The sequence below is a fragment of the Lemur catta genome, chromosome 9 (genome assembly GCF_020740605.2).
Source record: "Lemur catta isolate mLemCat1 chromosome 9, mLemCat1.pri, whole genome shotgun sequence".
NCBI lineage: Eukaryota > Metazoa > Chordata > Mammalia > Primates > Lemuridae > Lemur > Lemur catta.
In genome coordinates this window covers 69705679-69722705 of record NC_059136.1, presented here as the reverse complement: position 1 = coordinate 69722705, position 17027 = coordinate 69705679, and positions in this window count along the sequence as shown.

Genomic DNA, 17027 nt, shown 5'->3' with positions numbered 1-17027 from the left:
AAAAACCTCTAACAAGACTCTTAACACCAGGCATCATCAGGCCTCCTGTCTGTTTCTCAATTGCACAAAGAACTGTCCTCCTTCAATGCCAGACTCTGCTGCTTCCTCTTGCTGCCCCTCCTGGTTTGGTTAACACCAACTTATCCTTAAGGTCTCAGCCTAAACATTCTTTAGAAAAGCATTCTCTGACCTGTGAGACTATCTTTCTTTGTAGTCTTTATAACTAAATACAATATTGTAAGTACTAAATAAGATAAAATACTGTAAAATTATAAATAAAATCAAATAACTGTACTTAAATTTTAAAATATTCATATATTTTTTGTAATTATGTGTTCTGTGTGTGTGTGTTCCCCCTGCTAGACTGTAGGGTCCACGAGTTCAGAGACTGTTTGGCTCTTTTTTTGCCACTCTGTGCCCAGTAGGGTGGCAGCTATCTTGGTTTGCTCAGAACTGAGGAAGTTCCTGGGATGTTGGACTTTTAGTTTTAAAACCAGGAAAGTCCTAAGAAAACTGGTAGGGTTTGTTACCTTAATCTCTAGTGCCCAGAACAACCCTCAGCATATATGTATAAATGAGTGATTAAGTGGAGGAGCATCTCCTTCTAGCCCTTCAAAGTAGTATGGATGTGTAGGAGGAAAGGGTGGAATAGTGGTTTGAAGGATTGAGCTACAGAAATGGTTATTATCCACTCCAGAACTTTCTCCCTGCATTCCTTTGGTGCTAGGAGCAACAGTGGGTTTATCCAAAGGATTACAGCATCCCCCAGCCCTTGAAGAATTTGTAAGAGATAGACATATAAACTTCACCATGACTCTTGATGATGCTGTAGGAAAAGCATAGAATGAAAGGGTTTCAGATCTTCCACTCACTCACTGTAAGTTCTTAGATCTGTTTCTAAACTTTTTGAGACCTCAGTCTATAAATTGAGAAGGTTGAAGTTTCTTTTCTTTCTAGCTCTGAAATTCTTCAGCATTCTTTACATAGATAGCCCCATCAGGAGGAGAGACTCATGGGGGAAGCCATTCTATGGCTAGAGTTGTAGGAGGTAGTAATTTCCCAGCCCAAGACTTAAACATGTTAGTAAAGCCCAGTCTAATCTCCTATTTGGGCCCTACTTCAGCGTATGCCACTCATTCATTCACTGATTCATTCATCGCTTATTTATTCAAGTCCTATTGCTTGTTTGGAACTGGGCTAAGTGCTAGAGTCCAGTGGTTGCTTCAACTTCTCCTCAAATGAGACAGAGCCAGCCAGGCCCCCCAAGCATGGAAACAAAGGAAAATCTTGAATTCCTTCAGGGGACGATCTGGGCACCTGGCTAGCCTTGCAAAGAGAGTGGGCAACCTGATGGGAACATTGGCCCTCCAAGGAAGCCAGAGTCATGAAATTGAAATAATATTAGTATGCATCTACTTCATAGAATTTTGAGGATTTAGTAATTTAATACCTGTAAGGTAATAAGAGCAGTGTTTACAACATAGTAAGTACCCAATATGTTTATAGTTATTACGTGGTTCTTATGTCCACCAATGCCCACCCCCCATTAATTAGAAGATAAATTTAAACTGCTTGACAGGCATGCAAAGACTTTCCCCAAGTGAGATAGAGCAGGAATCTCTCTGAGGGCTCTTCCAGCCCCCAAGCATGGAAATAAAGAAAAATCTTGAGTCCATATCTCAAAAAGTCCGTAAGTAAAGCTTTATTGGAAGACAGCCATGCCTATTCAGTTATGTCTTATCTATAGGTATCTTCATGCTACAAGGCCTAAGTTAAAGACAGGGGTACATTTTAGGCAGTCCTGGCCCAAAATGGTAGATACCCTGAAATGGTAGGGAAATAGATGGATTCAGAGATTCTCAGATTAGTGAAAGGAATGTTAAAATGGGTGTGACAGGCCCCTCGGGAGAAATTTAGAACAAAGAATGGCAGTCAGAGTTCGATTCCTCAGTTCCCCCTTATCTGAATTTTCCATAGATGGGGGGTTCTGAAAAAATGACTCAAGAACATATGTTAAGGTGCCATCTTTTAATTTCCAAAGGCAACCAAAATATTTTGTGACGCTAGTTCCCTTGGAGGGGCAGTGTTCTCATCAGGTTGCCCATTCACTTTACAAGGCTAGCCAGGTGCCCCGAGCTTCCCCTGAAGTAATTCAAGATTTTGCTTTATTTCCATGCTTGAGGGGCCTGGCAGGACCCTCAGAGGGGTCCCCGCTCTGTCTCACTCATATACATATTTTTAGAACTGTACGGTTTCTTCTCAGGTCTGACATGCTTAAACTTAGATGAGGTAGTTTGGTGTTATGGGTTTGGGAATAGACATTACTTAAACACTATGTCAGAACATGTAGCTTTAATGCAACAGCTCCTGTCACCCTTCCTGTCCTCAATGCCCTCTTGATGAAATAATAATCATGTTGGGTACTAACATCACTTTGTCCATTTACTGACTGTGTAACCTAAGTCTATGACAAAATGAGGTTTTTTAATCTATAAAATAAAGAGGTTGGATTGGGTGCTCTTACCTAACTCTGAAAGTCCTATGAATCTGTGAATCTACTTTGTATCTGTATGGCTCCCCTATCTGCCAAAGTGTTTTCCTAAACATAATCTTATGAGTTCTGTGGACCTTTTCAGATACGTGAACTATTAAAAGTACTCTAGAAATGGAGAAAAGAATGAAAAAAAAGGAAGAGATTCACAGTTGATGGACTTTTTTTTAGGATTCCTCTTCTGAATAAGAATCATATGAATTATTTGGCCAAGAGTATCGGGTTGGAAAGACACAGAAAGCACATCTATTGACTGAAGCACAAATGCCCTTTTGTAATTCCAGATGCTTTCTTATAGGGTAGAGTTATGAAATGCAGGTAGTCTATTTTGCTGCCTAGCTTTTGCAGGTGCCATTAATTAGACTCTTTGACTTCTTTAAACTAAAAGGAAAATATGGATTTTTTTTTAAAAAGTGGCAAAGAAAATCAGAAAAGGGATCAAATCAACTAGCTTGTGAGGAAAATTACAGTGAAGAGAATTAAGAGAGTAAACAACTTATCCTCCATTGTATCTTCCAGAAAGTCCATGTGCCATTTTTCAAAAGTCAGGGCTGTCAGCTGCAGTCTTGATATTTATAAAGCAATAGCTCAAAATTGCATTTGGTCATGAATAGGAGAAAATGAGATAATCACACGAGTGCATGCACACATATTTATACACATATATTCTAAAGCTTCTTCCATTGATTGTGACCCCAGTTCATTTTTACCATCCTTTGTTTGTGAACCTTTATTTGTTTAACATTTATCTACACTGCTAACTTCATGCCTTTCTTAGAGCTAAATAAATATTTTTAAAAGGGGAAGATAGAACATGCTGCCCTTTGTGTGTTTCTATATCTATCTATCTATACATGTCTTTCCCAAGTGAGGAGATTACTAATATGTTTCATGAAAATTATTTTAGCCTATTTAATTATATACCTCCAAAGGCCATATTCCCCTTCCTTATCTCTTATGATATTTGACAAAATAAGGAGGAAATAGAATATGCAGTTATTGTATTAATAGTAGGAAACTCAAGCAGCAGCTTGAACCAAGCACCATGGCTTCAGTATCAGCCAGTTCCTAAACAAGGATCCATGCTGAACACTGTTGGGCCACGGAAAAAGATTTCCCACAATATGGCCCTTCCACATGCCGAGTGCTTTGAAAATTGAAAGGCCTCAGAACTGAGGTCTTTTTCTGACGTTTCCCCCGCTTCTCTGTCTCTCTGATCCTCTTTCCTGGAAGCACTGGGTGGGACTATTTCTAGAATTTTCTTATCTGACTTAGAAAGCTTCTTTCCAAAAGAAATACAATTGTCTTACCACCTTCTCCCTGGCAATTTCATCAAGTAACCAAGAAAGATCAACGACCAGAGAAGGGTAGTGACTAGGGGTCCTCACCATGCCCAGACAGACTTTTCACTTATTCTTTTGAGGGCAGCTCTAAGAATTTATCTGGGGGCCCTCATCTACATAATAATCAGAGAGAATCTTTTGTTAACCATTGCCTGAGCACTGGGCCTATCATTCCCCCATTTCCTTCTCCCCTATGAAGAGGGCATTTAAGCCTCAACCATGTGACTCCTCTTTCAGTTCATGTTTTGTATGACTCCCACACACATGCATGCACATAAATTTGTTATGCTTTTCTCTTATTTACCTGTCTTTGTCATAGTGGTGTTGGCAATTACCCTTTATGGTGGGGAGGAAAGAGATCACCCCCTTTGCATCCCTACAGTACTGGTACTAGTTTACACAGAATGTGAAAGCATTCAGATAACCGAGTATAATAAATATATTATCTGTTGCCTGAGCAATCCACCAGAAATGGTGGAAGCTCCGTAGAGAAGAAGGAGAGAAGGTCATGGATGCAAAAGATACTGAGGAAGTAATAGCTCTAGGACATGGTGACTGGTTGACTTTGAGGGTTGGGAAGGAGGAAGGCATTTGGGCAGTGCCCAGATTTTCAGGTTGGGAAGGTGAAGGGATGTTGAGAGCATTCCTGAGATAGGAATTCAGGGTAGGGACAAGATTGAAGGTTCAAGATGATAAACTCAAATTTTGCCATGCCTAAGTTTAAGGAGACTGAGATACTTAGGAAAGTGGACGTCCTAAAAGCAGTTGGGTTTATGATGTTAGACCATAGGACAGAGGGCTGGACTACAGATATATATGATAGCTATCCAGAAAGTATCCAGCCTCAATGGATTTCCTCCTATTTCAACGTCACCAGCATATAAATTGTGGTTGGACTTGAGAGAAGAATAAGAGAACCGAGGATCAGCTGTGTGATGTACTACATGTTGTTCATTTTCTCAGTCCAGTAAGTAGCCTGAGTGTGGGTGAACTTCCCCCAAACACCAGAATTGCTTCAGATTTTGGGATATTTGGCCCAGTGTGTTGCTATTGTATTATTTATAGTCAGTGCTTAATAAATAATTATAAACTCTATGTTGCATGCTTTTATACTCATTTTGGTAGGTAGATAGTAAGGGATTCTGGGTCTCCTAGGGACGAAAGGGGGCCCTTTGCCTTGGTGCAATTGCCCCACCCTAATCCTCTCCATACCTATGGGAGGAGAAAATACCCTATGAATCTGCCAATCATAAATAACTTAGTGCTCCAGCTGCAAAAGAATGCAGAGGACTCTCTAGCCAATGGGTCAAGCAGCATAGCTACCATAGAGTCCAGAAATTAACCTAGAACAACCTGCATGCATGGTAATCCCAACTGTCCAATCAAAGAGGTTCCATGGTGACATCTGAGCCACTAGCGAGGTCCCAATCCAGGCACTATCAAACAAGATGCAACCAGGCCCTTTTTGCGCCCTTCCTTTTGCTCTCCCTTTGCTGCAACAATGGGTCCGGTCGTCATCTGTGGCCTATGTATCATGCTTTGTAAACCTATATCTTGCTCTTGCCCTATGATCCTGTCTTTCTCGCCTCAATAAACCTCATTTTCGTGCTTGCCTTATTTTGATACATCTGGTCATTCTTCGGCTATGGGCACATCAAGAACCAACATTTCAGACTGAAACCTGACAATTTGATCAACAGAAAAAATGTTATTTATTTAGAGAGATTTCTATGAATGAAACCAATGGTCTAGGAATAAGAATAAGAATGTCTAGGCTGGTCCCAGTGCAGTGGTGTTTGCAGCTAATTGATCACGACCAGTTAGTTACAGATTCCTTTGTTCCTTCACTGCTTCACTTGACTAGCTAACAAAAAAAAAAAAAAAAAAGAATGTCTAGGCTTTCTAAAATGTTAATTAAATTTATAAATTTTCTTTTCACCTTAAAAAAATGTCCAGGCTTTATTTTCATTTTTGACACTAACTTGTGTTTGATCATGGGAAAATCTATTTCCATTCCTTTTGTCAATATCTGTGCCTATAAAATTATAGAATAGGTCCCCTTCTAGTTGTAATATTTTGTACTGTCTGTAGCTTTCAAAAGGGAAACATATCTCTCACTATAAGTTTCAAATGGTAGTTTATAATTCTTTTAAAAATGTCCCATGTGCAACACTCCTCCTAATCCAGCAAAGTTTACTGTAGTAAAGGAGGATTTCTTCTTTCTGCCTAGTAATTTTCTCAGCAAGAGAATTTAATTGTTACGTGAGTTCTAAAAATGAAGATAACCTAGAATCTTCATTATACCTCAGATAAATGGTGATCCCAAAATAGCATGTTGATATAACTAAAGGGGAGAAAAGGACTGAGAATGCAAAAGAAATAACTACTGCAAAGGTGCTGCCTGGAAAATATTTTAGGGAAAACTTCTGATTCATACACAATTCATTCATTGGTGCTTGTTTATTTGTTTACTTGGGGGAAAAATAGTTTTGGTGAGAATTTTGCACATCTAATAATAGAAGCAGAAAACTTGCAACAGTGTTTCTTTAAATATTTTTCATTAATATCCCGTCTCTTTACACCGAAAAAGGAAACTAAGATAGAATTTATTGTTAATTATTCATTTCTACGTAGAGATTAAATAAACAAAGCTCCCTAGAAGAGTTTTTTGATGCTTATCTAAGAAATATTTGTTTTATAAACTTAATCATGGTACAGCTCTACAATATTAAAAATGATTAACTAGTTTCACTTTAAAAAAAAAAAAAAGAAACTCTGCTTTCTGCTCAGAAAGACCTCAACCTTCAGCAGTTGAAAGGTTTCTTTGTCAATTATGTTCAGTACATTTGAAAACAAGTATAAGTAAATTAGTATGTTAAACTGATGTCAGTAGTATTTTAAGTAGTTTTTTAAATTTTTTTTATTTTTAATTTAATTTTTTTTTTTTGGGGGGAGACAAGGTCTCACTCTGTCACCCAGGCTGGAGTTCAGTGGCACGATCATAGCTCACTGCAGGCTCCAATTTCTGGGCTCAAGTAATCCGCCTCCCTCAGCCTCACAAATAGCTAGGACTACAGGTGTGTACCACCACCCCTGGCTAATTTTTTAAAAATTTTTTGTAGTGACAGGGTCTCTCTACGTTGCCAAGGCTGGTTTCAAACTTCACCTCAAGCGATCACCCACCTCAGCCTCCCCAAAAGCTGGGATTACAGGTATGAGCCACTGGGCCCAGCCTAAGGAATCACTTTTTAAATATCAAAATGGACATTTTCTTATATTCCAAAGGCAACAGCTTTTGTTTGACCTAAAGTAAAATGTTATTGAAATCTTTTGTGAGATTTAATTCCATTGCACCTAATATCCATAATGATTTTGTAACAATCTAAAAGCTGGTATAATTTCTAATACAGCTATGTTTGATTAACCCAATTAATTTCATTAATTACTCATCTGTTCCTCATGTTGTCAAAATTGCAAGGAGGTTTCTATCTAAATACAGTTGCTCCTTGCACAAAGATCCAATTATTGAGACGACAGATGAGATTGCCAAGGAAGAAAGGAATTTTTAATAGGACAGATGTCTTGCCGGGAGAAGGGGAGAAGCTGCCTCAAATTCACCTCTCCAACTAAGGGATATCATGGGCTTTTAAAGAAGGGGCCACGTGCCTTGGAGTAGGTCGTGGTGTATCTCAAAAGGGGCTACATGCTTTGGGGGCAGGTTGTGGGGGATGGTGAATCTTGTACATCAGGAAGTCTGCCCTGGGGCTTCAGAATTTCAACTCCTTTCTCTTGTAGAAAAATGCGTCATTTCAGGCCGAGTGTGATGGCTCACACCTACAATCCCAGCTCTTTGGGAGGCTGCAGAGGGAGAATTGCTAGGAGACAGAAGCTCAAGTCCATCATTTCTGGGAAACAACTTAAAGGGTCAAGTAGTTAATTAAGGAGGAGGATTATAAAAAATATATAGGGGTTCATGGAGCTGGTTACACTCAAACATAGTGAAGTGGCCCAAGTAATGAACTGGGAGACAACAATACAATAACAAAAACCAGTTCTATGTTTAAATATGTTTGGAAAGGTAAGAAAAATTCTTTACTGCTGGACTTTTCACCGTCCCTTATATGCTAATGTGCACTTTGAATCTTTAAAGAGAATTTTCGTACCCAAATTAATTAGGCCATGGATGCTTTTTTACATAGCAGGTCATCTCTTGAGAGTAATGAACCATAGAATACACACTGCTGCTCTTCAGTGTCTAAAATCTATCCCTGCGTTAACCAGCCCAACAGAGAGCTGTGCATCAGGACCGCAGCACGACTTAGCCCCCTAAATTACTTTTACTGATTGGGCTTTGGCATGATATAAGCCCCAAAGTACAGACCTGTAAAATGTCTCATGTGTGTGGCTTTTTGTAAGGATATACCGGGGAATGCTGCACACAGAGGGTCTTTGTTAGGAGGATTCAAGGGAGAAGTTTCTCGATTCTCAGCCCCAAGAAAGGTTGTTCTTTACCACGATGCTGCTTCATTACTATCTTTAAGATACAGTGAATTGGACTGTCCTTTACCCATTAGCTGCTAAATTGTCTGGAGCCGAGTTTGTGGCTTGCCCTTTGCAAACATAGAGCAAGAGCTTCATATAGTTTGTCTGAAAGTAGCCTCATTCCTCACTTGCCTCTCTTATTTCCCCTCTGATTTGATCTCCCAACCACAAAAATTTTACTTTGATCAAATCTAGTTATATTGTGTGTCTTCTTAAAACTATTTTACATCCTTTCTGGATGGGGAGGAAAGGAGAAAAGGGGAGGGAATGGGAGAGGAACCAATAGAAAGAAAGAAAAGGAAGAAAAAAAAAATCTATCCTTATATATACCTGTGAGTCTTGCCAGTTCCTTCTTCCTGTTATAACCAAAATCTTAAAAATAACTGAGAAGTTTTTGCAAACAAGTAGTTTTCAAGAAACTTAAGGCAAAATGAAAATTCGTTCCAAGTATACCAAGGAATGTAAAAACAAAAAACTAAGCTACACTTATAGAGACGTGGGAAGCAAAGCTTATTGCCTGAAATGAGAGAGAAAGGATAGTTGTGCACAAGGCAGATTAAAGGTGTGAATTCCACAGCCAGGTCCCCAAACAGAGGAAGGTCACAGATGAGAACAAGAGACTGGAAGGATGGAGTTGACTGGGATACAAGGTAACATAATTTTGGCAGAACAAGAAATGGGAATGAAGCAATTGGGGGAAGAGATGAAAATTCAAAGTTGCGTGTCTGAATCGGAGTTCATTGCCATCAGGAAAGCCAAACAACAAAGGATTGGATACGCTGCAGTAATAATGTTTTATGAGAATCATGCCTCGCCAGTATATAATTTGTACTTAACCCCATGCACACCTTGTGCAAAGTGTAATTCTACTCCTGCCGTGCCATTCCTTAACATTATGACCGTCTTCTGCATGGACATGAGGAAAGGGAGACATTACTCCTTTAAACTGTGATTACCCAGGGTTTCACTGGACTTTGCTTCTATGTTGAACTGAGGCAGAGATATATTGATTTGGTAAAGTTCAGCTTTAGAAAGAACTTAATCACATAAATAAGAGACTAAAAGGATATGACAGACAGGTATAAATCTCTACACTAGTAGGGATCTAAGAGGTCATCTAACCCAAACTTCATAAATTTTACATGAGGAAACTGAGGGCCCTAGAAAACTGACTTAGCATTTACTCAGCTCATGAATTGTAGTTCAAATAAATGTAAACAAACAATAAATCAAAACAAAATTTAAAAAAAAACAACATAGATGAGTGTCAAGAATAGGATAAAATCCAAATTCCCTAAGGAAGCCTCAAGGGCCGTCCTGACGGGGCCCCCCCAACTTGCTCTAGCCTCGCTGCTAAGCACCGTCTGCTTCCCTCTTCACATCAGATTCCCTGAGACCCCAGCCCCCACCACCAGCAGTGCAAATGTCCCTTCTTGATGCTGTATGCCACACTCATGCCTCAGCTTGACTTCTGCTGCCATCTTTACAATGTTTTCACCTGGTCGTCTTCATCACTTTGCTAACTAACTCCTACTCACTCTCTAAGGCTCAGCCTCAGTTCTCTTTCATTCTGAAAGTCTGCCTTGACCTGCCTCCATCGGCGGCTCAGTTGAGGCTCTCTCTCTGTGATTCCCATAGCACCACCTTCATCACTGCATAGAACTCGAGAACATGGGCTCCAGGCCAAATTGCCTGCATCGGAATCCTGCCTCTACCCCTTACTGTCCTGTGTAGTTCTAGGATTAGGTCACTTAATGTCTCTGTGCCTTGGTTTCTGTGCTTGTGAAACAGGAATACTATGTCTATCTCCAAAAGAATGTTGTTTTATATTAAAATAGCTTATACATGTAAAGTTGTTAGAAAACTGCCCGGCACATAGTAAGCACTCAATGCATGTTAGCTACTACTCTGATTATGTCCATCACTGATCCTACAGAAATAATCTGTGAGCTCCTTGAGGCCGGAGAGTGACTTACTATTCATCTTTGTTCTCCAGCCCCTTGCATAGTACCTGGCACATAGTAGATGCTCATTAAGTGTTCGATAAATGAATGAATGGATATATAAAGTATTTTTTTTTTGTCATTTAGTTCGCAGAGGTGGCTTAGGGTAAGACATATTTGAGAAATGGTAGTAAATTAGAAGAGTGAAATCGATCAATAGAATTTTGAGGCAGAGACATCTGTCTTTATACCAGAACATTGAAGATTTCTATGAGATAGTCTCCTTCATACACCTAAACCCATGGCTGTTACCAGAATCCAATCACTAGGTCTAACAGAACAAGGAAGGGAATTTAAACTATTCATCCATTACATCAAAGTGGCCCTGTTGCCTCTTGTTACATCATGCCTAGAAAGTTCTATATAAAATCTCTCTGTTTTTACATTATTAAAAGGCATTATTATTATGTTATTAATATTATTTAAGGGCATCTTTCTAATGTTAAATGTTAATTTAATTAACTAATGTGTCCATTTTGTTATTAGTTCATTAATTTAATATTAAATATTAAGAGGAAGCTTGGAAAGGATGTTTTAAATGGAACTAGTTTCAAGATCCAGTGAGAATCTGTCGATCCTCTCTAGAAACATTCATGTTCAAGTAAAATCTTCCTACCTCTTCTCTGAATAGTCAGAGTAGATGTTTTTCAGCGGGAATGAAGGAAAGAATTATGAGCTGCAAATGTCACTATCTGTCCTTATGACAGCACAAACAATGAGAGTAATCTATCCTGTGTGTTTCATTCCCGTTTAAAAGGGAAAAAAAAATTAGTTTCTATATTCTGCAGGAGCTCTGACACTGTCTCATGAATGAACTTTTGTCCTTCCCTGGCTATTGTTTGGTTTGGACACAGGCAGCCTGGAGCTTTGTCACCAAATGTGGGAGAGTGAAGTGATCATGAAGCCTAACAATAGTGCAAAGACTCAATCTGACAACACCGGCAAAGAACAAAAGACAACATATCTATTGTGATTTCTAGTTTGGGGAAAGTAATGCACAATTGTAGCTTATTAGGATGTAGTCCTCATTCAGCTTAGGATTTAAAGTAAGACACAAATCAAAAAACTGTTTGTAGATCATTGTTTGATTTCCTTATTTATCAAACAAAGAGAACTTTAACTTTGGAAAGAGCCTATGTTGATGACATGGTACAAGTGGCAGATGACTGGTCTCCAACTTGGTAACCCCCAAATCTACCTGCATACATTTCTGCTCCCTATCACTCATCCCTGAAATGTCCATTGGGAGTTAAATGCTCTTTTCTAGGGCAACCTCCTCCATTTGGTTCTTCTTTGGTGGAGATGAGACACAGGGGCCTGTGTACCCATGCCCCCCGTGATCTTAGAGAAATTGGCTGGATGTATCAGCCCCAAACCTAACATCGTGCCTTTGAACCCCAAAGAGAAGTTTAAAACCATATCCAGAAGCCTTAAGGTAGAGCATGACTTTTGATGAGAGGGACTGGATTCATGAAAGTTTAGAAATGGTTCCTTCAATTCTTTGGTGCCTTGCCAGGTATATTAATCAAGGGATTTTCCAATCGTCCCTTCAGTTCCTTCTGCCTCTCATGTAATCAGCCTCCTCCTCTCCTCACCACTATGCCTAGGACTTTCATTATCTCCTTTAAGAATTATTTTCATATCTCATATCCTCACTTACTGTGTGACTTTCGGCTACACAGAAATTGTTATCAAACAGTTTTCTCTGTAAAATGGAGTTAAATGTAGTATTCACCTCAAAAGAGTGATGTCCAAATTAAATTATGAGATAATCCCTATAAAAATGTTAAACCTGGTACATAATCAATCAATGTTTGGTCACATAATAGAAATACAGTACTCCTAATGCATACTTTCCACAAGCTTGATTTCACAAGAAGTATGCAAGTTTTCATTTTTTAGGTTACCATAAAAGATGGTGATTTTTTTTGTTGCTGACACAAACAACATCTATTTTTTCCCAAACAAAAACTGAATCATGCCAGAGTAGCCCAGAAGCACAAGAGAAGCACATGACCCAGTAATTGTGTGGTAAGGAAGCTTTTGAGTAATGACTGCTGGTCATTTTGAGAACTGTAATTGTACTGTTTAGATGTTCACAGAGCAATTATTAAGAGACCATTACTAAAAAGGACATTTGCCCTGGAAAATATTGGAAACTTAATTCATACTATTACTTCTATTAATGAGGATTATGTCAAGAAAATGTTAAAAGTTTTTATTTCTGATTTCAGAGTTTCAGTTTTAAGATTTCAGTGTTTTAAGACAACCTCAAAAAAAAATCAGAATGCACCCCCAGCTGAGTAACTGAAGATCACTATAGTGAAGCCTCATTGGATGACCGAGTTTGGCTAAAAGGTTCTCTTACAAACAGTGCTATACTCTTGGGAGGAGCTTAGAGTCATTGTGTAGTTCACAAATGGTGCAAATCAAAATTTAATTCTTAGCTTATGTAATAATTGATTTATGCTGTGAGGTAGAACAACTGGTTTAACCTCTCTGAAATTTATTTTCAAAATCAAATAAACTCTACATTTGTTTCTAAGTGATGCAAGAAAACTAAGATGGGGATTCCTTGGGATTTTCTGACATGTTTATTCATCCTTTTTCTCCACTTAAACATGTGGGTTAAAGCTAATTAGAATAAAGTTACAATTGATTATTTCTACTTCTAGTCAAAACTAACTTTATGAAGTCAATTTTCTCAGACAAAAGTTTGCCAGGTTTTACTGAATTCAAGACTGGTTGTTTTTGCCCTATGTTTTCTAGGATAAATGTTGGCTTCTTCCTGGGTGTCAATACAGTAATTACATTGGGCAGCAGTCTCATATTCCCAGGAGATCTTGGCCTTTCATTGTTTGGAATATTGATTTTAATTAGCACCAGTGGATCAGCAGCTCTCACTTCGCTTAATCTGAATACCAACATGTCAAGAGCCTTTGCTCCACCGTTCCTTTTTTCATAAAGGGGAAAAATATTTTTTCACCTTTGAAACTCAGTAGGCTGATTTTTCTATAAGCAGACCAAGAGCTCTGTGCCAACGGAGCTAATCTGTGAAAAACCAAGAGAATGGAGCCAAAGAATGGTTGGTTCATTTTTGTTGTAATATACAGTTACTTATAGGTGTTCCTATGGAGGAGCTATAGACAGAGCAGAGAGTTAAATAGCTCCTGCCAACAAAATCGCTCATGCAGGTACATAGAAACAAAAAGTCAGTGTATGGCAAAGAAGAAAGCTACCGTTTGAGGAAAGAAAGCCCAGGTAGCATGACTGAGAAGGGATAAACATTTAGTACAGCCAAGAGCACTGGTTAGCCCTCTGGGTAGTTTTCCACAGTGGTTTCGTATTCAGGCCTCACCTACTGACATGACCTGAATTTGCCTTGTTTCCTTTCACTAAGCATTGGGCATTACATATTTTTACAAATGCTGGTCTAAATAGCAAGTAAATTTCAAACTTCAAGAGAATATTTTTAGGAGGGTGGGTGGAACCTATTTGGAAGAGCCCTTTTAATCCTTTCATTAATTTACTGAGTTGATTTCTAAAGATTGAGTGGTGAAAAGCTTGTGATTTTCTTTCTGAGATAAAAGGCTGAATTTCATAAGTTAACTATGTTGTCGAGCTGTCATCAACAAGCAACCACCAATTCAGGGATTGTCTATTTCATGACTCCACGTACCTGAGGTATCTAGACTGGTGGAACTCATAGAAACAGAAAGAAGAATGGTGGGTGCCAGGGGCTGGCAGGAAGGGCAGGCTGGGGGTTGTTGTCTGTGTGTAAAGGTTCAGTTATGCAGGATGGGGAAGGGGAGAGCTTCTAGGAGTCTGTTGCACAAAAATATGCATGCAGTTGACAAAATTGATCTGTATACTTAGAAATTGCTAGGAGAATAAATTTTATGTTATGTGGGTTTTTTCCACAATGAAAATAAAAGCAAAAATTCAATCATTTTGGTTGATCAGTCAGTATTGAGCAACGTATCAATTCTTTTAAAATGGCAAAACAGTTGGAAAATAACTACCATTAATTTGAGACGGATACTTTTCAAAATGCTGTACATTTATATTCTATATTTAGTTATTTAAAAAGTATTATAGGCTCCTGTAAGCTGTATTCATTTTTTTGTTTGTTTTTGAGACCTCACTCTGTTGCCCAGGTTGGAGTGTGGTAACATCATCAGAGCTCACTGCAACCTCAAATTCCTGATCTCAGGCAATCCTTCTGCCCCAGCCTCCCAAGTAGCTGGGACTACAAGTGTATGCCACCATGTCCCGCTAATTTTTTTTTTTTTTTTTTTTTTTTTTTAGAGACAGGGTCTTGTTATGTTGTTCTGGCTGTTCTTGAACTCCTGGCCTCAGGCAATCCTCCCCCCTCAGCCTCCCAAAGCTTTAGAAATACAGGAGTGAGCCACCATGCCCAGTTGTATATTCTTATTCTCACATATTTGCTGCAACTCCGTAAGAGTGGACTACATTTCCCAGCCCTGTATCCATCAAGTCAGACCATGAGATTTGCTCTGGCCAGTGAAATGAAAGGATGGGACTGTGCAACTTCCTAGTATAAGTTAAGAGATGGCATGTTGTCTGCCCTGCTCCTTCTGCTTTCTCTGCCTCTTGCAAATAAATGTGTGAGCATATGTAAAGATGAGTCTCTATCAGCCTGGGTCCCAGTGGCACACCGATGACTCAGATGGATATGTCGCTTGAGTGCAACCTACATTTTGTTGTTTTAAGACACAGAGATTTTGGGGTCATTTACTACTGAAGCAGAACCTAGCTTACCTTAATTGATTCACAAACACTTGGTTAAAAAAATAATAAAGTATTTAATAGCTTAATAGCTAATGATGTGAAACCACTATATCTTGCCTCACCCCTCCCCACTATTAGGGACAACCAATTTCTAACTTTTTTTTTTTTTTGAGACAGAGCCTTACTCTGTTGCCCAGGCTAGAGTGCAGTGGGGTTATCATAGTTCACTGCAACCTCAATCTCCTGGGTTCAAGCAATCCTCCTGCCTTAACCTCATGAGTAGATGGGATTACAGGTGTGCATCACCATGCCTGGCTAATTTTTCCTATTTTTAGTAGAGATGGGGTCTCGCTCTTGCTCAGGCTAGTCTCCAACTCCTGAGCTCAAGCGATCCTCCTACCTAGCTCTCCCAGAGTCCTAGGATTACAGGTGTTAACCACCACGCCCAGCCCAATTTCTAACGTTTTATGCTATTTCTTCTGATAGCCATTGCTAAATTATATGCTGTCATTTCATGATTTATCAATTTCAAACATTATTTATTTCCTACTACAATAGATATGGATTTCGTTTTATCTTCACCTCATTATCTGTCTTCCCACTGTAGTTCAAGGACCATTTTTTAGCGTGCAAACATTGTTATCATTATTTCCTAGATCCTGGATGCTAAGGTCTGAATGTTTGTGTCTCTCCCAAAATTTTATATGTTGAAATCTAATTCCCAATGTGATGGTATTAAGAGGTTAAGCGTTTGGGAGGTGATTATGTCTTAAGAGCGAGGATCTCATGAATGGGATTAGTGCAGATATAAAAAAGGCTTAAAGGAACTTGTTGGCCCCTTCCACCATGGAGCAATATAGCTAGAAGTCACCGTCTATAGGAAATGGGTCCTCACCAGACATAAAATCTGCTGGCTGCTTAATCTTGGACTTCCCAGCCTCCAGAACCAATAAATTTCTGTTCATTATAAACTACCCAGTCCCAGGTATTCTGTTATGGCAACACAAAATGGACTAAGAAAAAAAAATAAGAAAGTTTATGTAAGAGACACACAGTGGCTGACACCTACAAACCACTCAGTATACGGCAGTTATTATTGTTGCTGCTACTGTCCCTGTAGGTTATTCTTTGGGATATTTTTTTCTCAGACCTTCTCATTGTTTCTCCTACTGATCTGAAGACAAATTCAATATAAATTAAGGCTTTTTCAATTAATTGTTAAATATATCTTCTTAGAACTGTATGGCAATGAAGTAGATAACCAAAATTATTTAGAAAGCCATTAAGAATAAAACTTATTACTGCAAATATGGTAATCACAGGACTTTCCCAATGTTATTTGGGAGAGACACAGCCCTTTATTCACTTGTCCACTAGAGACTCTAGCTGAGAAAAAGCAATTAATCGGTTTTCTTCAAATGAGAAGAGCTGTGCTTATCTTCATTATTCCTGTATTCTTGAATTTGAATTTGAATCTGGGAGCTATTTTAGACATTTTAAAGTGATGTTTCTCTTTTGAACTAAACACTTGACAAGCAAGCACGAAGCAAATTTGCCGTGCTTATTTATGCAACCTAGTAATATGACTCTGGTGGCTGCATATTTCCAATAGAAAAGATATTTGAACCATTCTACCATCGGCTAATGAATGATTATAATAGCTTAACTTTCCTGAAATAATTGCCTTGCATTACAGTGGTTCCTAAGTCATTAAATCTCAAGGATATTTATTTGATCATGTTTCTTGTGATATTCAGGGCTGCAAGTGACTTTTTCCACAGTTAAGAAAATGAACTATGTATTCATGAAAATACTTAATCAACGTTTATGGTGAAT